The 26,911-nt window shown below is 38.4% G+C and overlaps 1 protein-coding gene across 1 annotated transcript in view; it reads left to right on the top strand.

The window, feature by feature from the left end:
• Window positions 1-26,911, top strand: part of LOC122810324 (histamine H3 receptor-like) — a 564,528-nt gene that overhangs the window by 107,492 nt on the left and 430,125 nt on the right. The gene's annotated exons all lie outside the window — the stretch shown is intronic.

The raw sequence follows: 26,911 nt of genomic DNA on the forward strand, positions 1-26,911 counted from the left end.
CATATGTTTTCTTTGAGAGTTGCATTAATCAATTATTATTTATTTCAAATACTTAAATGCTATAAGAAATGGCATAAACAACTGAAGTAGTACACAAATATTTATATGTATGCAAACTGAGTGTGGTGTCATGTCCTTTGCATTGTGTGTGGGTATATGTTTCATGCAATAATTCTCATTTGAAGGAAATCAGACACTGGCCATTTAAAAAGGTGGCAACTGTAGGAATAATGGCTGTTTGATATGCTGTGCACCCCCTATATATACTCTCTTTATATATAAGTATTTATATATATTTATATACTGCGGCGGTGGTGCTGCGGTAGCATTGACGCCTCACAGTAAGACGTTGTCCTGTTCAATTCTCAGCTAAAGCGTCTTCTGTGTGGAGAAGAGCGTGAATGGGCATACCTTCGTTGAAGGTTGTATGTCAGGGCTGGCAACTCGGTATGTAAAAATCTGCTGCCAATCATTAGCGGACCGGAGTTCCGCTGTGGTGACCCCTAACCAGGAAAAGCCGAAAGATACAAGTGTGTGTGTGTGTGTGTGTGTGTGTGTGTGTGTGTGTGTGTGTGTGTGTGTGTGTGTATGTGCATGTGTGTGTGTGTGTATATATATATGTGTGTGTATGTGTGTGTGTGTGTGTGTGTGTGTGTGTGTGTGTGTGTGTGTGTGTGTGTGTGTGTGTGTGTGTGTGTGTGTGTGTGTATGCATCATTAAAATGTTTAGTGCTTCCACATTGTACATTCCCTATGGTAGACTGACTGTTCTACATAATATGTTAGAGAAATCATCCTAACATCTTGCAGCTGAGATGGCTTACTGGTAACTTGTTATGGCTATGTTGTTCAGGGTCCTGGGTTCAACACTTACAAGTGCTGGTTATTTTATTGCAAGGCAGATCAGTTCAGCTGTGGAGGAAGGGATAATGGCAATAATTGCAAGAGATCCCTATTTGGGCCCATTCACCCCCCATTTACAGTGCCTTTGGTCAGATGTTTTGCAGTGAGAGGTTCAGAGTGTGGATCCGATGTCTGAACGCAATATCGGCTTTTCCCGGTTAGGGGTTGCCACAGCGGAACTACGGTGCGCTAATGATTGGCAGTGGATTTTTACAGTGCCGAGTTGACAGCCTGATGTCCAACCTTCAAAGAAGGTACACCCATTCATGCACACACCTACCTGCATGTCTTTAATGTCACTTGACCATGGGGAGGACATGCAGACTCCACACAGAACCTCTTGCTGTGAGGCGACAATGCTAAATGCTGCACCACCACTGCCTATATGTATGTCTACACACACACACACACACATATATATATATATATATATATATATATATATATATATATATATATATGTATACATACATATACATACATATACATATATAAATACATTTTCCCTACTGTTGAATGACTGTGCTGCATGATATGTTTTTGAAAACATCACTCATATTTACAGCTCAAATGGCTTAGTGGTAACTTAGTGTGCAGGGTTCCGGGTTCAAGACTTGCAAGGGCTGATTATTTTGTTGCTGGGCAGAACAAGGGCTGTTGGATACAGATTGATTAAGGCAGTTTTAAGCAGTTATAAGCAGGTTTGCATGGGTTTGCATGGCTGTAAGCAATGTTAACTTTCTGTTAAATATGCTTACAGACAGCTTGAAAAGTGCTTAATCTGTGAAGGCATTGCTTAGTGCAGTGCAAACAGGCTTAAACCCGCGTACTACTACTTAAATGAGCTTACTCCCACTTACCTCCACACTTATTTCTTTAAAAGAAAAAAAGGGGGTGATAGGAAAGTAGAGAAAAAGAGGACACAAAGAGGGAAAGACAATAGGGAAAGTAGCTAGGGATGTGCAGGACAGGTGTAGGGAAGGTCCATAGCTGTCCATTTCTTCTACAGCAACAGCTGTGCATATATACTTAATGTGGAGGTATATTTGGACACTCAACCCCCTGAGAGAGGGGTGAGGACAACAATAATGTGTTGTGAAGCCAATTTGACCAGATTACATGTGTCCAGTGGACATGTGTGGGAAATGGACAGCTATGCATGGGGCAACATTTTTTTTGTGAACAGATTGCCTTTTTTTTTTAAGGTGAGAGTGGGATTTGAGGAAGGATAGTAGGTATATTTGGGGAGGTAGGTTGGGTAGAAAGACAGACAAAATAGACAAGACGGCATACAGGGGCGGTATATGACACATGTGGGGGGTAAACACCTTGGATGTGGAGGGGTGTTTGGAAATCGGAAGCCCATGAGCCCCCAGATGGAAACAGTGGGACTAAGGTCCCAACCCATGGGCAGTCACCACTGCACCTTCACGGCCCTGAGGTGGCAGTGCTGAGGGCTGAGCAGGAGGGGCAGGCTGACCCTCTAAATGCACCACACGGCCCTCAAACTGGCATAGCAGATCTCCAAACTCCCTTCAGAGCTCACTATGTACCAATCCTCGGACCTGACTTTGGGTGTCAGGATCCTGTCCGCAATCCCCAGAGGCGGTTCCACCCAAAGGTGGTGCAGGACCAGTGGATGAGGAGGTCCCAGGGTGGGTCTCAGACATGCTGGGGCCCAGTGCCATGGCCAGATGCGGTGGGAGAGGTGGGTCCACTGGGACTGGCCTTCTCAAACGTGCTATGGTGTTGCAGTTTTAGAACATATGTGGGTTAGTAATAGTCAACACAATCCAGGATTAGTTATAACAGCATGCATATATATTCCCATTAACCCAAAACAACAGATTTGGAACAGTTGCATAGCAAACAGAAAACATACAGGTATGGAATCACAGTGGCCATTACAACAGCATGCAAGTTACATTGATAGCAACAGGCCACCAATGATAGTATTTCAACATGAAACATTAATGGAGACATATTTCAATATTTGTTGAACACTAGGACATATATCCCAACAGTAGGTTTGGTGTAAACATACACACTGATTTGTGTGTTTTGGTTATTGTTGCAGATGTGGTGGGGGGGGGTGAGATGTCAATTAACAACTTATATTTCCTTGCAGTACTCACAACTTTAATGATCATTGCACTAATCATTACTCTACAGGTATTATTACAATACCCTATGGCCTTGGTTTGGGCAGTGGTATGTTTGTACACAGTGTATACTTCAACTGTCTTATAACTATATTCTACTTCTCTTACCTGGTAGACCTGTGGAGAGAATGTTTGTTAACACTGCCTGACTGTTTCTACACATATTTCCAGATTCCTAGCTGTAATTATATACATACCACTCATTCTCTTAGTGTCCAACATCTGGACAAAGCTTGGCAACATGGGAGTACAAATAGGGACATATTTTGAATATTGCTTTTATAAGCTTTTAGACAGTTGCTAGAGTAATGGGATTTGTTTTAATATACATTTTCTAAAGGATTTAAAGTCTAACACTCAAATGTATGTCATTATTTGGTGACTACAATCCTGAGATCATCCCACTGATTTGCCAGGAAAAAAGAGGAACAGGCCAAAAATATGAGCCAAATATCTGGACATTTTGGGAAAATCTGTACAGCTGAGTGGTATGATTATGCATACAGCTTACTATCACTACCAGGACTTGAACCATGGCTGTGTCTGCTAAAAATACAACAATTTCTGTTTCAGCAGAGTAAGCTATTTAGACACAAGTCTCTGTTCCTTCAGTGTTTTCTGTCTAAGTCTCTCTTGGTTGTACAATCTGACCTTGTAATTACAACAGTCTTATACAGACATTCCTAGACATATTTTTATGTAGCACAGTTTGGTTGAAACAACAGTACTATTCTGATATCAGATGTTGGTGAATGCTACATGTCAGGCCATACAATACCAGAGTGAACACTACCAGTCCAGGATTTAAATCTTTATTGCCAGGCAGTCACAGTTTTCTTATCTGATAGACCTGTGGGGGAATGTTTGTTAATACTACCTGACTGTTTCTACACAGTCAAAGATTCCTAGTTAATATTATGCACATACCTCTCAATCTCTTAATGTACACACTCTGGACAAAGCTTGACAACATAGGGGTACAAATAGGGACATATTCTGAATATTGCTCTTATAAACCTGGAGAGTAGCTAGAGTAACAGGGTTTGTTTTAATATACATTTTCTGAAGGATTTGAGGTCTGAAAATCAAAGGTATGTCATTATTTAGTGACTACAATTCTGAGATCATCCCAGTGATTTGCCAGGGAGACAGAGGAACAGGCTAAAATATGAGCCAATTATCTGGACATTCTGCAAAAATCTGTACAGTTGAGAGGTATGATTATGCATACAGCTTACTACCACTTCCAGGATTCGAACCATGGCTGTGTATGCTAAAATACAACAATCTGAGTTTCATCAGAGTGAGTTATTTAGAAACTGCTGTTGGTTCCTTCAGGTTTTTCTAAGTCTCTCTTGGTTGTACAATCAGACCTTGTACTTAACAACAGTCTTATACAGACATTCCTAGACATATTTTTTACGTAGCACAGTGTGGGTAACAGTGGTTAACACACCATTACTATTCAGAGACTGCAACACTAAATGCCATACAATACCAGAGTAAAAACAACCAGTCCAGAATTTAGAACTTTATTGCCAGGTAGTACAGTTTTATTGAAATATCACCTATATGGGACTATTACTGTCATATTGTCTGGTTTATTAAGTACAAACCATATGCATTTTTTATACTGCCAGGTGACTTTCTACTACTTTATATTTATTTGGTATGACTACTACAAGCAGGATTGTTACTCACCAGCCTCACGACACAGCCTTTTCAGCCTACTGGCATGGGCTTCCTGATTCATAGTCCGCTCAGCTGGAGCTGTAAAGGGAATAGAGAAATATTTAGCCATACCTATCCATCACATACACAGGCTGGACTTTGGTAAACAGTTATTGATATGAATACTTACACACTGCTGGGACATCACCCCTCTGCCTTGCTTCTTGGACCCACTCATCCAAGAGCTCCCTCTTTCTCTGCATCAAGTTGGCATAGTGGTGCCGAACCTTCTCACCAGTCCGAGGGATACCAGTGGTGCTGGTGAGATTATGGGTGAGACAGTCACAGGCTTCGGCTTTATATTGGGAGCCCTGGTACTTGCCCTGCAGCAGTCTCCCATCATGGTTATTTACCAGGAGTTCTATCATGACTTTGGACACCTGTATGCCCCAACGCTGCATACAGAAGCGCATGCCCTCACCAACACCTGACATATTGCCTACAGTGGGAAGCTGCAACCAGTTATGATCTGTATTCCCACCTGCGGGGTTTAAATACAGCCAATTTCCCACCCTTTGCCATGATTGGATGGTTTTGAATATGCTAAGCTAAGCTAAGCTATGGGCAAACCTGCTTAGCTAAGGTTGGCAGTGCTTAAAGGGACAGGTTCAGTGCTGCTTACCAATGGGCAAATCCATTTACCTAGGCTACTCATTGCTTAGCAGTCATATTTACACAATGCTTACACCTGGTAAGCAAAGCTGTGCAATGCTTAGCAATGCTTATTTTTTTATTATATAGACTATCTGCTGTATGGGATTGATTCATCATTCATTACATATTATAAATTTGTTTACTGTCCCTGAAATCCCCCAATGTGCTTTCATTACATTTATTTATGTGTGACTATACTGTATGGGGGACTTGTGTTTATATGGGGGTTTCACAACTTTATTAAACTGACACCTCACATCTGGACCTACTACAGTACTCTGGTTAACAAATATATGTTATTTAGTAGTTAATTATAAAATAAAATGTTTATGTACTGCTTTCACATGTAAAATGCAAATTGGTAACAGTGGGGATCAAACCAGGAATGGCTGCATGCAAAGCATACACTCTAACCACTACACTATTGCAGTACTGCTTAAGTTTGATGTCTCTTGCTATTTAACTTCTTGTGCTGTTTAAGCTGGACTTAGCGTAGCTAAGCAATGGGCACACCAGCACAGCTACGCTTAAACTTTATCGCATTTATAAAAACAAATTACTTGTTGTGTTTTTTTATTTGTACCCTTCAGAATATCCCTGCAAATGCCGAACCTGTTATTCTATCAACTTTCTTCTTTGTGGGATGATTGTCCCTTTTGGCTTTGTCCACATTTCTTACTCTGACAGGTTGGGAGGTGTGCGCTATGCGCTTATGCTAAGTGTGTTATTCTATCAACCTTTGCCTTGGTAGGGACAATTGTCCCTTATGGCTTTGACCAGATTTCTTATCCTGATGGGTTGGGAGTGTTACAAGTGCTCTCGCTCATTTTAAATTGCCGAAAGATGATTCTGGAGTGCAGGGGGTTTGTATATTGTGAGAGCTTTTCTCTCAGACATACCCCCTGGGCTCATACACAGAACCGTGTCCATTTTAGAGCACTGCAGCATGCCTTCATACATATGCATGGTGCACTGCCATGCTGAACAGGACTGGTCCCGGCCATTCAGGAATAACTTATTCCTGCATGACTGCTTGCTGAATTTGGGGGTCAATCTCATCAGCATACTGACTTCACTGACCAATAGTTTGAGACAGAAATTAGTGGCAGAAAGTTTGCAAGAGGCATATGCAGACCTATCTATGCATTTGTTTAGGAATGCTGAGAGTATATATATTTAATTTCATAAGGATAACTTGATAAATGAACCATTAAGAGTAAATTAGATAGGTCACTACAGTGGTGTAGAGAGATAAAGCCCTTACTACAGCTCAGCAGACCCAGGTTCGACTAGTAGCTCAGACAACTGACAGCACATCAGGGAAGGGATAAGCATGGCCATCCAAGATAGGAGGGCACTAGTTGGTACATTCCCTAAGGGGAGGTGTGGTCCAAAGAGGGAAGTTGCCCTCAAATGTAATCAATGAGTGTGGGTGGTGGGGAAAGGGAGTGTGTAAGTCATAACCCCCCCCCCCAATGCATTCACAGATGAGCCAAGCTCCCAGGACACCCTCTGGATCCAGGATCCATGATCAGCCACACCAAAAAGGGACTAAGTCAGGTGAGTTGGATAGTAGCTGGTAGACCTGGAGTGGACATTGGATACTGGAGGGGTGGTAAACATAAGGTTTGAGGGGACCAAAAAAAAAAAAAAAAACAAAGTAGGTAAAGTATTGTAAAACTTTGAAGAAGCAGATATAATAAGAAAGAGTGAATGGACCACTAATCTGGTTATCACAAATAGTCACACAACTTAAGCCAACTGAATCACAAAAGGTCAGAATAACAGATGACATGATTTTAGCAAACACAAGCATTTCTAGAGAGAGATACCTGACCATTTACGTTGATAACCCAGTCATTGATCTGAATGGTGACAAACTGTTCAGTAAGTTAGACTTAAATGACATTGTTGGCAATACAATCCTCCTAAAAACAAGATAAATAGAAATTACTGAATTTGATTTTGTTTTAACATTAAATAACCTAATGGAGAGGGCATAATGACATGAGTTTGCTTCTTGCTAAAACTTTTATTTATCATAATGCATTTTTGTCAACAGAAGATGAAAATATAACCTACCACCTCCTGTAGCATCATCGTTTTATTCACTCTTAGAATGGCAGTACACAGAATCGGTGCTCATCTTCATAATCTCATAGTTTCACTAATTATTTTCAAGTGATTCTCCTATGTTCTTAGCCTTATTTTACATTCACTCCGATTATCCTTTCCAGCTACAAATTTTACAGAAGTTAAATTGTCTTTAAAAATTAAGAGTTTATTAGCTTCTGGTCTGGTAATATTACAGCCATTCTTCCCATCTTTATTCCTTTAGTAATCTAGAGCATTACATTTCATGCTATTTCTGGCTCTCTCAGCTATGACAACACAGTTTGTCTGACTCTTCAAAGAAGGCTTAGTACTCCAAAGACTCAATAAGTTTATAGGAATTGGATAGTAGCTGGTGGGTCTACTTCACGTTGTCATAAGCTGACAATATCGAATACGATATTGTCGGCACGACAATGTCGAAAGGTCAGAACATTGCGCAGGTAAATGGAAATCTCTGTAAGGGGGAGATTTCATTTACCTCAATGTAGTGCTTTCTCAGAGTTGGTATATTTAAGTAGGGGGGTGTGGGGGGTGCAGGGAGGCTTGCCCCCCTGACTACGCTAATTAGTTTTTTTATTGATTTTTTTTTCGTTATTTGATATTTTACTACTTCGATCAATAAAGTTAGACCTTTATTGATTCGATGTAGTAATATTTTGATAACGTGATATAGACGCTAGCTGGCAGACCTGGAGTGGACACTGGCTACTTGGGGCAAGGGAAGATGGCAGACTATAAAAATGGTGTTGTATAGGCTTTATCCTGAGCCAGAGATATTAACTGTTGGGCCATATTTTATAAAAGCTGGGGAGACAAGTTCCTAAAGAAAGATCCATTGGAGTTCATGTAATTCAAGCAAGGCATGCACTGAGGAAGCTGAATATCACTGAAATTCTGAAAAGTGATCGACTATCATATTGCACTTTATTTATGTATTTGTTCCTTTCTTCATCTGCGGCAGTGTGTGAATCATTTTGCAGGGAGGAAACTCTATTCTGTAATAAGAAAAAAACAGTACTTATGGTATAGCTGTAATGATATCACCATTTAAGAGACTTACCCTGACAGTGCAAATGTCAGAAGACAATGTAACACTAAACTTAAAATGTGGCTGAACATTATATAAGGTAAAAAATGAAATAGTAAAGGCAGACTAAAACTCCATGGGTTCATATTCTCTCACAAAAGTCTCTCACCAAACCCAAATGGACTAGAAACAGTTAAAAATGCACCACCATCTAAAGGCCTACAACCATTAAAGTATTTTAGTTTTGGCAAGTTATGGTACAGTATTTTCCAGAATTCTGGTACTGTCATTATGCACTTGAGAGTTTTTATAAGAAAAGGCATTGTTAAGTTTAGATTTGGACAGAGAATCGTGACAGGCATTATAAAAATTGAAAGAATGCTTAGAATCAATTCATTTTATATTTTGATCCAGCTAAAGAAATTATTCACCGTGTTGTTCATGCCAGTCCAGATGGATTAGAATTAAGAACCTGCCTGATTCAAAAGCAGAATGATCAGAATAAACCCCTATAACAAACACAAGTAACTATCTTAACAATGTAGAAATGTATTATTCAAAAGCATGAGAAGAAGCACTGGAAACAATATGTAGCTGCAAATGCTTTCTCATATGCCTCTGTAAATATAGGGTAAGCTATATCAGCTCACACACCCATAAAATTAATCGTATCAAGCCATGATTTAAATCATTATTAAGAAGAAATTCACACTGTAGCTCCATACGTTTGTGTTTTATAAAATACAGAAGGAAAATATATCAGATTTATATCCAAGCATCCAGAAAGCTGTGTACAAATACCCAGTAGATAATCAAAGAAGACTGAATACACTGAATTTGCTCCATTACTGTAAGAATGACTTTTTTTTTTACTTTTTGCCCCTGCTGCCTATTGATCATAAGCCCCTTCCTTCCTTGTCAGTTTACCCACTTGTTCCCCATCACAACAACAAGGGACAACTGGGAGAAGTCATAATTAAGGCTGTAGTTCATTTTTTCCTAAGCCTTAACCCCTGCATCCACCCAATGGCAGCTCATATGTGGAGTGCCCCGAGGGTATCAGTGCTGCACTGCTCCTCATTTCTGCAAGGGCTGATCTTTGCAGGACACCCATCCACCCACAGGAGGCACTGCCTGGCTGTTTCCCTGGTTTCTGCCAGAAAAATCTGACCAATGTGCATGTGTCCCTCATTATATGCACTCCATATAATGGCCATGTCCATTATCCCCTGCCTACAATGTCAAGTGCCCAATATGCTAATCAAATGCGGGCTACCTAGGCAGTAGTCAGAGCTCTATCCCTCTATGCCACAAGCACAGGTTGTTAAAGGGAGAATTTCTTGATATTGACCGGTTTTAGAGACTGGGACACATAAACATGCAGCTCATAGCACAGTGTTAATCAGTCTTTGTAGCAACGATGTGCAGGATGTGGGTAATTTCAAGACAATGGTAACGGTATGTCTTCATAGCTACAAGCCTCCTGGCACAGTGAACCTGTTGAATACTAGCACTGCCTAGGGATGTAGTGCTTATCTATGAATCCCTGCCATTGTGTCACAGCTGCCTGATACACGACATTGATAAATGATATGTGCAATCATTTCCAAACTGAAACTGAACAACATCTTTCTGCTTTCAAGCTTTTCATTCTGCTAAAACATAGTACAGTGATTGTTACTTGACAGGTTGTTGAAGACTGTTCTAACATAATTTGCCCTGATATTTACATGAAAAATGGTTGAGTGGTCTTTGGTTGATGTGCGATTCATTTACAGCATTCTAATGACTCACATTTAGTCAATTGCTAAATTCTGTGATAGCACTAGCTGTCCCTCCTGCAGAAGCGGTGGTAGAGCTGACTCCAGTGATTCAGTGTTATAAGATTCGATGCACTGAGATCGACGTTTTGAGAGCTCAGCATGAGCAGCTCAACATTTAAAAATAAACTGATCTTGGTATAATACTTGAACTGCTGATGGTGCTATTCTTTATTGCTAATGTTAATGCTTTGTACTGTGAATAATAATCACTGCAAACAAGTGCTGTCCTGTATCTGTGCTGTTTTTGTATGATACTTTTGTGGAGCTTTTCCCATCGGCCCTGCACTGAAAATGAGCCTCACTCCAGACAGGCCTCCTGGTAATCAGAACATATATCTTCATATATAACCACATAAATAAATTAAATACATAAAATGTGCAAACTAAACATTGGTACCTATACAAACATCAGAACTACCAGCACAGGCATGGGCAGAACTTAATGCCTTACTATACATGGAATCTGCATGTCTTCCATCTGTGCTTGCATGGGTTATCTCAAGATACTCTGGTTTTCTCCCAGCTCTAAAGGACATCAAATAGGCAAACTGGTAACTTTAAATTGTCCCTGGATGTGCATGTGGTACGTGTGTGTGTGTGTGTGTGTGTGTGTGTGTGTGTGTGTGTGTGTGTGTGTGTGTGTGTGTGTTTCTGTGTGTGAGATGTGGAAGAAAGGCCTGGCAATCTACTTCTGTTTCCTACTTGCCTAATAAATCTGTGAATAGCAATAGTTGTTCACAAAGTCACTACAGGAGTTGAACATTACTCATACAGCATGAATGAATGTATGGATGCTAGGATCATACTACGAATGATATTCACAATCCAGCCTTATATGTAAATACCTGGTGTCCAAATGTCTTTTTTTACATAATTACACTTGCATACCAGAGTTAAATAGTATGTATCAAACATCTGAGTCCCACACTGTGTACCTAACTTATACCATATACCAAATTCATACAGTATGTTCCACACTTTTTGAATCCCACTTACAAATACTCATGTCAAAAGGCCCATGTAACCACTGTAGACATGCCCTTAATGTTAGCTCTGTTATAATTTGTCCATGACGTAGATGTGGCTCAATGGAGTTTGAAATATGTGAGAAGGATTTCAGTACGTCACATGGTCTGTCCAGAAGATAATGTTTCAGAACCATTAAATAAATGCATGTTGTTTAGGAGCCTGCCTTTATTTACACAGTTTGTTAGGATGAACAGTATTTCTGACTACTTGAGGAGATGTATCATACCGAAGTATTTCCATAACATTTATTTAATGTCTCATGATACTGCATCCGCCTGTATCAAATGAGCTTTGAGCAATGCAAGGATATATATCAGCAGTCAGTGATGTATGAACCTCCTTAGAAATTCTGAGAGGGAAAAAAGCTTATATTTTTCGAATGGTTTCTCCTTCCTGTATGACTGAGAAGGGTGAGTCAATGGATGTCAGCAACAACTCACCTATGCATATTGTTGTAGTTAAATTGAGCTGGTAAGAAAGCTTTATACATATCCCATATTGTGTCTGTGAAGACAGAGGCTCAAAAGGAAGGACCTGTATGATCAACACATGGTCACAGGGTACCACAAGCCACCATTGTCTTATGATTATGAAACTAATTGTCTAGATTCACTGAGAAAATAAGTTCAGATAAAGCCTTGGTAGGTAATCCTGTTGCCGAAGTGTTTGCTGCTAAAAAGGTGGCATGGTTTTGAGACAGCCATGGATCAGATAATGTTGGACCACAGGTATGATAACTGTGCCTTTATTACCCCTATGCCTATTACTCATGTCTGAAACAATGTTAATGTCTGACATACATCTTTCTTTTAGGGAAGGTACCTGGTATGTTAGATTACTTTCACCATTTCTCTGCTCAGGTATTATGGTATTATTTGATAAAATTATGAGGAAAATTAAATTCTTGTAGTCTAACAATCCAAATGTGAGAAAGCGCCATATTGGAGATCATATTTGTTCTTAGGTAACGTGACCTTGGGATTTGTTATACAAGATTTATTATTATTATTATTATTATTATTATTATTATTATTATTATAATTAGTATTATTATTGTTGTTGTTATTATTATTACTTTTGGCAGGGGAAGCCCACAGGGCACAAACAAATTTCTTATATTGCCATGTTCAAATTGTCAGACCATTTATCTTACATTATATATATATATATATATATATATATATATATATATATATAAAGTGCTATAACCATTCTGCCCAGTATTATCTATTTAATTATATCTTCCAGCTAATGTTTAAGTCTTGAGACACTTTATCAAAGGATTGGATTGGACAATTTGTCATTTAGATAGGAGATGATGAGACAAAAAGTATCTATTGCCATTATGATTTATATTGAAAACGAGCTTCATGATGGCCTATATTGTACTAAAAGGAACACCTGTGCTTATTATGGCTTGATTTTGTACATAAAAGTAGAAGGGAAACTGAGAGGAAGTTGTATGTAATCTGGAACAGACACTAATTTCATGCTACGGGCATTGTCATAGGTTTTCCCTCTCTGTAATTGAAAAAGTTAAATAGTAATTTATGACTCAATGCAGATGCCACTATGTCCAGGTGAAATCATGCTCTAACAATTTCCAGCTCTTAAGGCACAGATGAGTGCGCTGGCCACATTCTTGCTTACATCACCTATCTGCTGAGAAATTTTATTTGCATAGAAGGCACAGTAAATAAACTGGTGCACTGTTGCATAGTTATAGAGGAGCCCATCAATGAGTTATTGTCTTTTCCATTATAAGTATGGGCTTTGTACCTTATTAATTACAGATATATAAGATTACTGATAAACTACTTCCTCTTACTAAGACCCTATGGGGGGGCATGCAATGCAGGAGATAAATCACTTTTCCTATTCCTAAGTGGCAGACAGACAATATGGATGGTTTCTTTGCCTACAGAGCCCTGGATTATTTTTCTTCATAAACTTGACCTACATCACAAGATGACTCTCTGTTCTGTGTCTGAAATTCTTAACTCTTAAGTCCCAGAAATACAAAAAGACAGTAAAAAAAATCAGCAGAACAGCAGTTGTCAAAAATTGCTGTTCATCTTTTAAAACAGTTTTTTGCAGGGGTTAAGCCCCCAACTTTTATATACCAACTCCAACATCTCCATACCATAGAAAAAGTGACTACTCCAAAAAACAGCAATCACAAACTTGATATATGCAAGTCTGATTGTAATTTAGAAGGCTGAATACTAATTTAGTAGAAAAGCTAGTAGCCGCTCCTTTAACCATTGGTGAAGAAAAACGTCTGTTGCTCTGCAAGTCAACAAGAACCAGAAAAAGATCATTGAGTAGTTCCTACTAAATTTCAGGGTGACCTCACTACCCTGATAGAACTTTCAACTCAGCAATTTAGCAATGGGACTATTCCACAAAGAAATCTTCCTTTGGCTAGTAGTCCCTTTAACTCTTCACCACATGATGTTCCAGTCAACCCAATTAGACAGGAACCGCTCAACAATCTTTTTTCAGTCCAGGTTGACTTGCAAAGCAACAGATGTTCTTCTTCACTGATGGTTAATGGAATGGCTACTAGTTTTTGTTTCAGTGATGGATTAACAAACCTTTAAATTTGGAGATGCCAATTAATACAACTACCTGAGAACTCACCTTGAAACAGCAAATCCAGGCATTGAAAATAAATTACATTAGCGCCGAGGTTTGCAGATAGATAACCTGTGCCTGCTCTTAAATGAACGTATAAAGAAGAGGTGGGTTCCGAAAGGCTTAAGAGTGTGGAATTCCCTGAATGGGACAGATTTTGGCACTGAAATTTTTGCTAAACTTACTAATGTTTTGGACAATTGTGGCATTGAGATAATGAGACTGTTAGTTAATGAAAACGAGAAAAAGATTGTTACTACCACACATGAGCTTAACATTTTAGATAACAGTACTAGAAAAAATTTGCTTTTTGAATTTCACCTGGACAAGTACAATTCCATTATTAAGAAAGTAGATTTGTACGTAGACAAAGTGGTTTCTAGGAAACATAAGAAACTTGACAGAAATGCTAAGGAATACACTAATGGTACAGTGTATCCTCTGCCTCCAGAGTTGCTTCACCAAAACAGACAACGTCCTGTCTATCCAAGATCACCTGGGCAAGATATGGAATGGGATTTCATCTCCCAGCCCTTGGTTGGTAGTGGGGATCTTATTGATCAGAGTGGTGAGAACTGTAAAACTGGAGACCATTTTTTATTGGGGAACGATTTTCCACCCTTGATGAGACCACTCCAAACCAACACTCCTCCACCATTAACTCCACAGAGAAATTTTCACTGAGGACAGTACCCCAGAAGAAACAGACCACCAAGGGGTCAGGGGAAGAAGGGAGGCCCCAGGAGATAGAGGAAACTTTGATCTCAACTAGTTTGGGTGGAATAAAATTGACTTACAAGGATTGTCATATTTTTAATTACGAAAGCCTTTCTATTAATTTAAATAATTTTAACTTGTTCCAAAAAGGCTTCACTTTTGTACCACAGCAAGGGACTGCTATAGGCATTCAATGACAGTTGCCAGTATAATTCAAGTTCTTCTAATTTCAAAGATGATTGTCCTTCTCTAACATCTACTGGAGTTTGATCTATAACAGTAAACTTAAAGGTGTGACCAGGAAATGCTACATTGTGTTTGGAGAAGGCGTTCTCAATCTTTTGATGGTCAATTGCATAAAGGTGTTCATATATACGGTCTCTGAGTCTATGCTCCATCTTTCCTATATAGAATACAGCACATGTTAGAAATTAGAAGAACTTGAATTATACTGGCAACCGTCATTGAATGCCTATAGCTTTCCGGGCATTAATGACATGTGTGCCATTACTTGTTTATTAAAATTAATGAGTTTATGTAGGTAACATGTATTTTATAAACATATTTGAAATACTTTTATGTATGGAATTTTTGGCGTGCAATGTATATGTTAATTTGTTCACCTTCTATTTCTTATTAACATATTTGGTATTTTATTTTAAGTTACTGTTATATTTATGTACTGTAACTTTAAACAGCAGAGGAATGTAGTACTGGTTGCTTAGCACTTGTAAACACTCTCATTTGACCTGGATTATTGGTTGTTTTAATACATGTGGCTTAGTAGATTTTATAAAGGAAGTGTTTTACCATTTCATTTTATCTGAAGAAGTCTGTCCACAGAGGCAGATGAAAAGCGCTTCATTAAATTTGTGTTTTTTTTGCTCAAAGCAGTCCTCCAGCTTTGCTTTTTTACATCAAATTATGAAGCTTGACAAGGGAGTGGGAAATGTTTTGATGTATAGTACACTATATGTAGGGAAAATATTGAAAATACTTTATGACAATTTGAAATATAGTACTGTTTTTATTAATGAGCTACATGTTACATATAAAAAGAATGACATATTTCTACACAACACATTAATGCAAGGGATCATTACAAGAGCTGAATACAACTTTTTATCTAACAGGCAGCCCAAAGTACGTTCCATCTTTGGGATCCCCAAAATACACAAGGATCCATATGACCCTCCCTTGAGACCAATAGTATATGCACAGGGATCAAAGACTCATCCTTTGGCTGTCTTTATAGACAGATCTTTGAAATCGTTTGTGTTATCATCCTCATATTCTCAAATATTCCTGAAGTTTTTTGAGGAATGTCAGATGTAATAGACTTGTTTGGTAGTATCCCTCATAGTGAAGGTCCACAATGTTTCAGGGATCCTCTCACTTCTTGTGAATTTGTAGACAAGAGGAGAATTGATTTACTTGTTGATTTAATGGAATTGCTTTTAACCAATAATTTTCTGCTTTTTGAAGACAAATACTTTAAACAATTAACAGGTACAGCTATGGGGGCAGCATGTTCCCTCATTTACGCTAACATGGTTATGTGGAAATGGGAAACCTCCTATGTTTGAACTCCCCTTTTAAACAATACTGGACAAGATATTATTGTTTTATTGATGATAAATGTATATAATCGATATGGAATAAGAGTGGCCTTGATACATTTTTTAATTACATAAAGGACACTAAGGCCCTTTTTGAATTTACAAGTACTTATATGGAGAATGTTATGAATAACTTAGAAGTTACAATATATAAAACAAAAAGTGGCTTTGACTCTAATACTTTCAAAAACCTACATTTTCGAATTCTTATCTACACTACAAAAGTAGTTATCCTGTAATGCAGAAAAACAGCCTGGTTAAAGGACACATTATAAGATTGTCCATAGTGACATCCAATGGCTCACTGTTTGTAAGTGAAGTGGATAAACTAACCAACATGCTTTTGGACAGGGGTTATCCCCCTCAGATGATCAATAAAATTAAGGAGGAGGTGATTCCACAAAGAAAAAACAAGTTTTCAGCTATTTTGGGTACAATAAAAGAGACTCAACCAGCAAATAGGAACAATTTTCATCCTTGGGGACAAACAATTTACATCCTTGGGGACAAACAATTTACAAGGGCTATGATCCCAAGATACAGTTCCATTAGTAGAGATGTGAGGAAAGATTATTACTAATAACGGGAACATCTTTAAGATGGAGCCAAGACTAGAAGTATATTTTGGTAATACCCCACATTTTATATATAAGAGAGGCTAAAATATTAACATTTTTTGAAAATACTGGGGACAAGCAGATTGGTACATCTAAGATGCTTGGTACATGGAAATGTGGAGCATGCCACTATTGTAACTACATTTGGAAAGGGGATCGCCCTCCAATATTGTATAAGGGAAGACACTTGAAGTCCCCAGTTTGGGCAAACTGTAGTTCAAAAGTTGTGGTGTATATTTCTGTTTGCTGTGAAGGTTTAAATCTCTATGTCAGTAAAACTGAATGGGGTGATTGACAGGGTTAATGTTTAACCAAAGGGTGGAGATTGGGAGAGCCATTTGGAGCATAAGGAGCTATCACAGCAATTAGGTTTAAATGCAACACAGAAGATGGCTCTGAATGACCATATTTCAATTAGGAACATTTAAAAAATAACGGCTGCTGAACTTTAACAATAATGTTTAGTTAGGATGATATTTATGTTGTATTTTGTTGAGATTCTTTACTATATTGGCAACTGTTACCATCTATTGGCAATTGTCATTTTTAACTTGATTCAAGTGTTTTGATTGGTTGACTGTAATTTAAAAGAACATTTGATTCATTCCACTCTCATGCTCTGATGAAGTCCATATTGAATCAGATGAAAGCACTCAGCAAGAGTGTGTTATCTTTTTGTATGGATTACAAAGTCAATAAATAAAAGTTGCACTTCAAAGACGTTTTTGTATATTTTGATTGAACTCCATTCATTGGAACTCCCGTACTCCTGGGCAGCAGTTCCTGGGTTATTGGTTTTATGTTGTTAGTTTTTCCAAGGACTAGTTGTTGCTGTTTTGTGTGTGTTTGTGCGTGTGTGTGTGTGTGTGTGTGTGTGTGTGTGTGTGTGTGTGTGTGTGTGTGTTGAAGATATTGTGTCACATGACTTTATCTGGAGTGGAACTTTGCTCCAGAAAATCGGTAGTCATTGGGTGACAAAATAAGTCTCTCTGCAATGATTTTGTTTATTTACTAAAACAGGTTCATACCGATGGTCCTACTGTTTGCTGGAATGTTTTATTTGTGGAGATCTAAGAGGTGTTGGACTGCACAATCTCTAATGGCTCAGAAGGCATAGATTACACCTAAGGAGTCTCTAGGACACTGACTACAGGGACAGAGACTCCTGCCTCTCTTGGTAGCTCATGTTTTTAGGCCTGTGATCCTTATTGTCAGGTACCTTTGGGGTCTCTCCAACTATTTGTTATGTCTAATAAGATACAAGCAATATCCCAAAGGGGCCATTGTATTCATTGATGGGTCTGATTAGTGAGGAGCACAGAGGGATAAGGACTTCTTTGGATCTACAGGAGATACCAGTGATCAACTGTGCCAGATAGAAGGATTTCCTAACCCTTGTTATGACATGATAATCAAAGGAGAGGGAATTATCAACTCATGTTCCAAGGTCTCACACATCTTCATTCTGGAGTGAGGTATTCTCTATAATACAAACTTGGTGGAGGGTTGTTTACTAAATGCAGTACTACTGCACTTTTTACTATTCAGTTTTAGTCCATCTTCTGAGCACCAGCCACTAATGTGTAAGTTTACATTGTTGCTTAAGTATCCCAGTGACAACAGAAGTATATGGAGAATAGCAGAGGCATAGTACAGACTCCTGTGGGACCCTGATGATGACCTCCATGCGGTCTGAAGGCATGCCTGCTACCCTCACTGTGTGAGTTCTATCCTTCAGCCAATTTGTTATTCACCTAATGACATGGGACGAATATGGAGCTCATTTAGCTTGCTAATTATGTTAACATGGTGGTATTAAGGACCTCTTTTTGGAGCTGATTACACAATCGTGTTCCAGCAACTTCTAGAAACCTTTTGTATGAGTAACGCCTGTTTGACAGAATTTTGACCCTTATGCTCATCTAGGTATAAGCTGATATGGACTACATTATGCCTCAGTGTGCAGGACAAGATATTTTATACCTTTAATAAAATGACTGGAGTCGAAGAATAATGTGTATTACATGAAGATATAATCAAAACAGACTTCCACCACTGTGTCAGACATAATGCCTCATCTTTAAATATACTACCACCTCAAGACTCTAGTAACAATTAAGTTAATATCTATTACCAATATATGCATCGAATGTAGTCATAACAATGTTATGTAAAGGCAATTACTCCACAGATCTACAGAGGCTAAATATTCCTAATTTCACAGGTAGTATAAAGTGAAATACAAGGGTTCCACTGAGAATCAAATGTAAATTATCAATTTTGTTTTTAATATATCATGTCCAATAGGTCGAGACAGTTAAGAAAAGTAGCCAAAATTATGTCTCACTCACCCATCCCAATAGGAGGAGGATGGATTTCCTGCCCAGCTATGACCTCCTATGGAATCCAGAAATTTGGGATTATGCCTAAAACTACTAGAAAATTGCAAGCTGATCATTTTCAATGGTGAGTGTGTGTGTGTGTGTGTGTGTGTGTGTGTGTGTGTGTGTGTGTGTGTGTGTGTGCACGCGTGTGTGTGTGTGTGTGTGTGTGTGTGTGTGTGTGTGTGTGTGTGTGTGTGTGTGTGTGTGTGTGTGTGTGTGTGTGTGTGCACCTTTGTATTTAGATAATTAAAAGGCAGACACTTTTTGGAACTCAGCTGCATAACCTTCCACCCATCTAGAGATGTTGCTGTTGTTGAACTTGCCAACTGTAACAACTTCTGCAACGGTTTTCAACAACAGACAATTGCAGCAAGTCTCTTCAAGATGGTTAGGCTTGCTTTGGTTTCTTAAGCACAACATACATAACTTGTTGCAAAGCAGTCTCATCTACAGCATTTCTGGACTTCTGCATATCTTCATTGGAATACTGTCCTTTGCTATTTTAGTAGCTGTGTGGCTTTAAAATATTACTGCAGAGACAAATGATATTGAGTATTATAAATACGTATTTATTTAGTTTTCTGCATTGAAGGTGGGTAAACAGGATAGCAGAAATATAGAATGCAATAGGAAAGTGTAAGAAGAAAGGAAATGCTTACCGCCTTCTTGGTTAAAAGCAAGGAAATGAAGAAAAAGACTTACTTTCTTATTGTTTTAAAGAGGACAAAGAAATGTTGATGGCTTACTGAGTGTCATCGTTAACAGACTCATTATCATTAATGTACTTCTGCAGCTTTTTCACACAGCCATTGATTTTGGAAATCAAAGAGATAATTGCTTTGTAGTGCTGGGCCTCAATATCCCAGTAAATATTTACAAGCATCTGCAAACTGCTGTACTTCTCTTTGGATGCTGTAAGTAAACACAGAGCATGGGGCGGATTACAATTTATTGTTTTTTTTTTCCTCACAGCTAAAAATATTGAAGCAGCCCACCACCGCTGTGTCAGACATAATACTATGCTGTGGACTGTTGTATCACAAAAAATGAAGGAAAATAATTTAAAAGCCTAACCATGTTTACTGCTTGCAAACATTTAGCAAATAGCCTGTTATGTCAAAGGATAAGCAAAATTAAAATTATTGTAATTTATCTCTGAAAAACTAAATAGACAGAAGTTATTTGTAAATCAACACAGCATTTACAGATATGACATTACTTCTGACAGCGGTATACAAGTGCTCTGCTGTGTATATTTTCAAACCATCAGAGATTGTTAACTTAAATACCAGCACAGCCCTGGCTGTATTTATTGTTTAAATGCAATAGTATTGCAGCTGCCTCATTTCAAAAGGAATTTTGTTACTGTACCCAAAATGAAAAACCCAAAGCTATCCAAACAAATGCCTTAACATAATATGCAAGATCTATGACTTCACTTCAATAGAAATATATTGGCAAACTCCATTGAAAAAATAAATTGTTAGAAAATAAAACCTGACCCATAATTAGATTATAAAGAATGCATATTCTCAGCAAACTAATTATGCATGTGTTTTCATTCATGAAAAGACTATCTGACTGAAGGGATCTTTTTAAATTAGTTTTATGAAGAAATTTAATTATCATTTAACAATTAGTAGATCTTTTTAAATTAGTTTTATGAAAAATTTTAATTATCACTTAACCTTTAGTATTACCAAAAGATAGACTTTTTTTCTGTGTAAGTAAATGTTATCACATATGTAATTTAGATTTGTGGAGTAATCTCATGAAACTAATTAAACTAATAGTCTTTATGATTCTGCTTTATGCTGATAGTCATATCAATAAAACTTCTGCAAAATGCTCTTGGGCAGGGCAAAACAGAGGATTATGATTGGGTTGCCAATCATAACCAGCTCGGTAATGCATTCCAAATCATAGCATCTCCTTTAAAGGTTGTTTAATATGTAAGTCTGCCTTCTTTTGTGGGGGGGGGGGGGGGGGTTAAAGTGATTTACAGCTTTTACAGCTGTTACCATTTCCTGACACAGTTCTATGCCAGATGTTGTATATACTCTAGCATGAGACTGGAGCATAACGGCTTTGAGAAGTACAACAGAGAGGCACATAATAAGGTTGCCTTTTTACCAGTTATGGAGTGCAGTTATCATGCTCTATGTACTACAATACTTGTTATGCACTTCTTTGATATCAGGGAGATGCAGAACAAGGTTATCGTTTTTCAATTTTTTTGGAGTGTAATCGGTACACTACATGTAGAAAATTTCATTATTAGTTATCTAAAATACTAATATTCAAATCACAGTAAAGAAAAATATGTATTTAAAGATGATTATTTCTGAAGGATATAAACATCACACAACAGTCAATGTTTGCTCATGGTTCTCCATGCTGTATTACAATGTATTTTTTCTGTAAGTAATAAGCCACAATAAGGTAATCATATTGACATAAAAACAACAAAAATAATATAGATAGAGAGACATAAACTAAAACAAAATAAAAGCAACAGTTAAATTCACCTAGCACCTTAGTCAGAAAAAAAAGGCACAAGCTTATATAAATCCCATTAAATAATTAAGCAAATAAATTAAAACTTTTCAAGTAAAATGAATGAGATATATGGCTTACATCATTTACTCAGGTCACCCACTTTAACAGTTGTTCAAGCATAACAGCTTGGGTTGTCAGTTGCTGATATCTCAATTCCTTGATCAACATATGAACAAGATCTTATGTGAGTGTTTATTGGGTTGCCCAATCTTGCTTCTTCCTGAAGAAAAAGCAAGACTGGTTTTATGCTACTTATCAGGGATAACTCTTTCCTTATGGTGCAGTTATCTCAGGCTGCAAGGAGGGTGAAGACTACTACATGGGGGTAGTGGGGACTTCTCCCCCTGTAAAATTCACTTGTTTTGTTGTGTCACACTAGCTTGTGTTATCATGACCTTGAATACACGTGATACAAGCTTATGCATACTCAAACACTAGGATGACTGAAAGACACATAGTGGAAATTACATAAACACTTAGTGGAATACATGCTTCATGGAGTATGCTGACATCCATGTGGCTCACACAATGGGAAAATGATGGAAAGTCTGCATGAGGAGCCATGCACAGTTAGGCTAGGGTTGGAGAGCGAGTCTAGTTTTCCAGAGTTAAGACAGAGGGGGAACATCACAGTAAGCATTACGTAAACAAATGTGATAAACACTGTCCATGTGGATAACATGTCAGTCGTAACTATAAATATCAACAAAGGAACACAGGAAGCTGAAGCAGGATGCAAAATTCAGGGGAGAAATAAGTGCATCTCCTGTGAAAGACATGATGCTAAGAAATATGTACAGACTGAGTAGACAGGAAGTAAATTAAAATACAGTGGTAGACACTGCAACTGACAAAGATATAAGACAAATATTAAGAGTAACGTTAAAGAAACTGTATGTATGGCTTACATTATCTCCAGAAATTATTGATGGGGCCAGCCTCATTTCACCATCTTGAAATACCTGTTGTCAGTGGCTGTGTTTCCAAGTCACCATGTATCTCTACAGTTAAGTTTCATATATGTACCTGCCACTGTGTGGACATGACATGAAACACTTGTTAGCAGCATGCAGCATATTATATGACTCATATTCTTGACTGTCCCATATTGCATTATATCATGTTGTGCCATGACACATGTGATGTATACCACATGCTTTGCTGTCTCAGAGAATTGTTGGGTCCATGTTTCCCAAACATACATTCTCAAAGTCAGCAATGGGTTTCTGATTCACACTGGTAAACATATTAGTTGCATACCAGGATGGGACTTTTGGTTGTAGCATAAAAGTGCGACATGTCCACTTTTGCACACATTTACACCATCACATGGCCTTAATAATTCATATATACGTTCACTGTACTGATGTATCATGGCATACTTCAATGTTATTAATTTTATCTACAACAAATGATATATACATGCTGTTTACATATATTGTAATTCTAGGTGTGATTTTCTCAATCCCTATTTTTAAACTGTGGACTATGAGTAAGTCACTTGACCTGACAGTGTTCTCAAATCGCCCCTGAAAAAAATAATTTGTGCCAAGTGGCTTCCCCAGTTTACAAATATTAAGAAATGTTTCCACTGTCATAGTCTCTGATGTGTCCATAAGCATGCACAACTTCAACATTGCTATGCAGCTCTGTAGTCACTTGCTACACACTACATCTTGTGAGGTATGCATTTTGCCCTTATTGGTGTTCCATAGTGCTCAGCCTGTTTATCTTTGGGTATATTAAGAATGATTTCTGGAGTTGTTACTGAACATACTGTTGGTCAATCAGCACACGTTGCATCATACTCCATCCTGTACTCCATCACATTACTCAGCATACTTCACCAGATAATTCAGACTAGGAACATGACATGTGTCTTAGCAAGACTATCATACTATGCCATTCAAATGTGCCTCAGCAAAGAAATCTCATTTAAGTATTGTAGGTTCATAGGTAAATACTAGGCTAACTGCCCTTGTAGGCCATTTTAAGTGTAGCCAGTTTCCCTTTATGTGCTCAAAATAACCTTTTCCATTTGGTTATAGACAGGACATACCCATCTCTTTGTCAGTAATTACATATCACCCCTAATGAGAATAACTGGGATCACACCATAGATAATGTGAGGGAATCCATGCATGGAATAAAGCATTTAGGAGCTGCATCTGTCCATTATTAGTAAAGGGGGCAGTCCTGGGGTAAATTTAATGTTTCCCATCCACAGATCTAAGTTGACCTTGAAAACGGACAGGAATGAACTTTGTTTTATGTGGATGGGGAGTCTGTTCGGTAGCAGGTATCCTTTGCAAACTATACCTGTCCTTCCACACCATTCTGGTGATGTTGCAGAAGATGTTTAGATTCCTAGACAGAGTATTTCTGACACCATTTGACTTGTGGATGTGCAGCAAATCTATCAGTAATAGGTCAGAGGATGCCTTGTATGCCAAACAAAGATCACCCAGGATACCTTATACAGTGACAGGACATTGAGTCACTCCATGTAGAACATGTCGTTTAGGCCTAGCATCCTTTTGGGAAGGTATCTCTGTGGGTGTTCCAGTTGATGCATGTGTCTGGACAGATACATGTTAAAGGGAACATTTTATTCCATGATTGGCTTAATGAGAGCTGAGTAAAGGGGGGCAATGACATCCCTAGATCCAGACAGAATCCCTTTGTCTATAAGCTGTATAATATAGAAGGAATTTCTTACAACATCAGACATGTGTTGGTCAAGATCCCTGTCCACATAAGTTCCCAAATCCTGAACAACAGGGTCAACTCTTAGGGGCATAGTGTCAATATGGTAGTTCCCTGGGGGAGATGACTTTCCAAATGATACAATAATATTTTTTTTGGCATTTAGTTTCAATCCATCATTTTGGCAGCAGTTATTTATTTCAGACAAACTTTCCTGCAGGATGACTAAGTCATTTGGAGATTCAATGACTGCTTCTAGCTTGCAGTCATCTGCAAACTTAGTCAAACAGAGCCCTTTAGTATTGGATATTACTTCAGAAAAGTGGATGCCAAACAGGAGAGGTCCCAGCACAGAACCCTGGGGGCTCCACTAGTGACTGGTTTCCTTGGGGAGGTACCTTTCCCTATTTTGATTGTCTGCATGCTATCTATGAGCCAGTTGGCAATCCAACAGGTGACATAGGGGTTTATTCCCAGTTTATTTATCTTTTCCACTATACCTGAATGGGGAATTGTGTCAAAAGGTATGGTCAGGTTGAGGTATGGCATGTGTATCATTTTGCCTTCCTCCATTGCTTTAGTGACCTTTTCAAAAAAATCTAACCGGTTGAGTAAGCATGACCTGCCCTTGACAAATCCAAACTGAGACTGGTCTAATGTTTGAAGGTTGCCTGTGTCCTGACCGACTAATTCCATGATGTCTTTCCATGGCTTTGCATATGAGACTTGTCAAACTTACGGTTCTGTAATTGCCTGAGTCTGTGGAAGGTCCTTCCGTTTGCAGGGGAATAACTGTAGCTGTTCTCCATTCACTTTGTACAAAACCTGTATATGGAGGCTGAGATTGAACAGTGTTGTCAGGGGTGTGGCTAAGATGCATGCAATGATATTATCAGGACCCATCAATGCAGGATTTTCAGCTTTTGATAGCACTTTTAGGACTTGGTCTTGTGTGATGACAGCTGGAGGTAAGCCAGTTTTGGGTATATCTTGAAGGACAGACGCAGGGGAGAGAGGGGTAAAGTTAGAGCTAAATGTATCAGCCAGTAGGTTAGCTATATCTTCAGCCTCAGTTTCGGTAACATTGTTCACAATCAGCTCAGCACATTGCTGTTTTGTGCTTTTGAGATTATGAACATTAACAAAAAAATGGCTTGCAACTGTCTTTGGCTTGAGTACCTATTTAGCATCAAACTTGGCTTTGGTAGATTTTTATTAAACTCCTAAGTTGTTTGTTTATTTAGGTGACAGAGGCTCTAACATTCTGAGAATTACTCTTCTTACTTTTGGTCACAATTATTTTACTTTTACTGTAAAGCTTATTGATGTTATGTTTCCACCATGAGGTTCTGTTTCTGAGGTTTAGCCTGCACTTGTTCCTGTTGGGTACAACTGCATCTAAGCAGCTGTTTACATGCTGTTATAGTGTTGTGGTGTACATTTCTTAGTATTCACTAAAGTTAACTGGGTTTGGTGTGGATCTGAAGCTTGCCAATGTATCACTTAGGAATAAGTAGTTTGTTTTAAAGAAATTTCTAAAGGTACCTTGGGTGGAAGGGATCTGTAATTTCAGTTTTATTTCAAAGGAAACTGCTTTATCATCAGACCTAACAAGTCATGAAGATACTCAAGGGATGGTGCAAGATGACCCCATATTAGTAAGAACAAGGTCCTAGATGTTATTCCCCCGGTGGCTACTCTAATTGCTCCAAGAGATTTGTATTGGCAAAGTCCAGGAATCTCTGTGCTTGTGCACTAGTTGTGGTATAGATTTCCCAGTCTATAGTTGGCTAGCTTATATAACCTAGGAAAATGGTATTGGGTTTAATACTGAGTGATTTTAGTTCCTGTAAATAGGTGCTGTGGCTTTCTTTTTTCACAGGGAGTTCTATAGCTAGCTAATATATGGTAGGGGACCTTTCCGATGGTCATTTGGATATGAAGAAGCTCTAGTGCATCACGCCGCTTTACAGCCTTGATGTGAGTCTCTTCTGAATGTAGACTGATACACCTCCACATTTTCCACTCTTGTGCACTAGCTGGTCTAAATGTGTGGAAGGCATTATATCCCTGCACGGACAGAGTGCTCTCTGCTATTTTAATTCATGTCTCATTCACTACACAGGCATTAATCTCTTCCAGGGTGAGCACGGTTTGTAGGGAGTGGAGTTTCTTGTTCAGGCTCCTAGCATTGATCAGTAACACCTTCATATTTTCCATTGCTTGTCT

This window comes from Protopterus annectens, chromosome 8.part1 (assembly GCF_019279795.1).
Source record: "Protopterus annectens isolate FY-2018-M chromosome 8.part1, PAN1.0, whole genome shotgun sequence".
Taxonomy (NCBI): Eukaryota; Metazoa; Chordata; order Ceratodontiformes; family Protopteridae; genus Protopterus; species Protopterus annectens.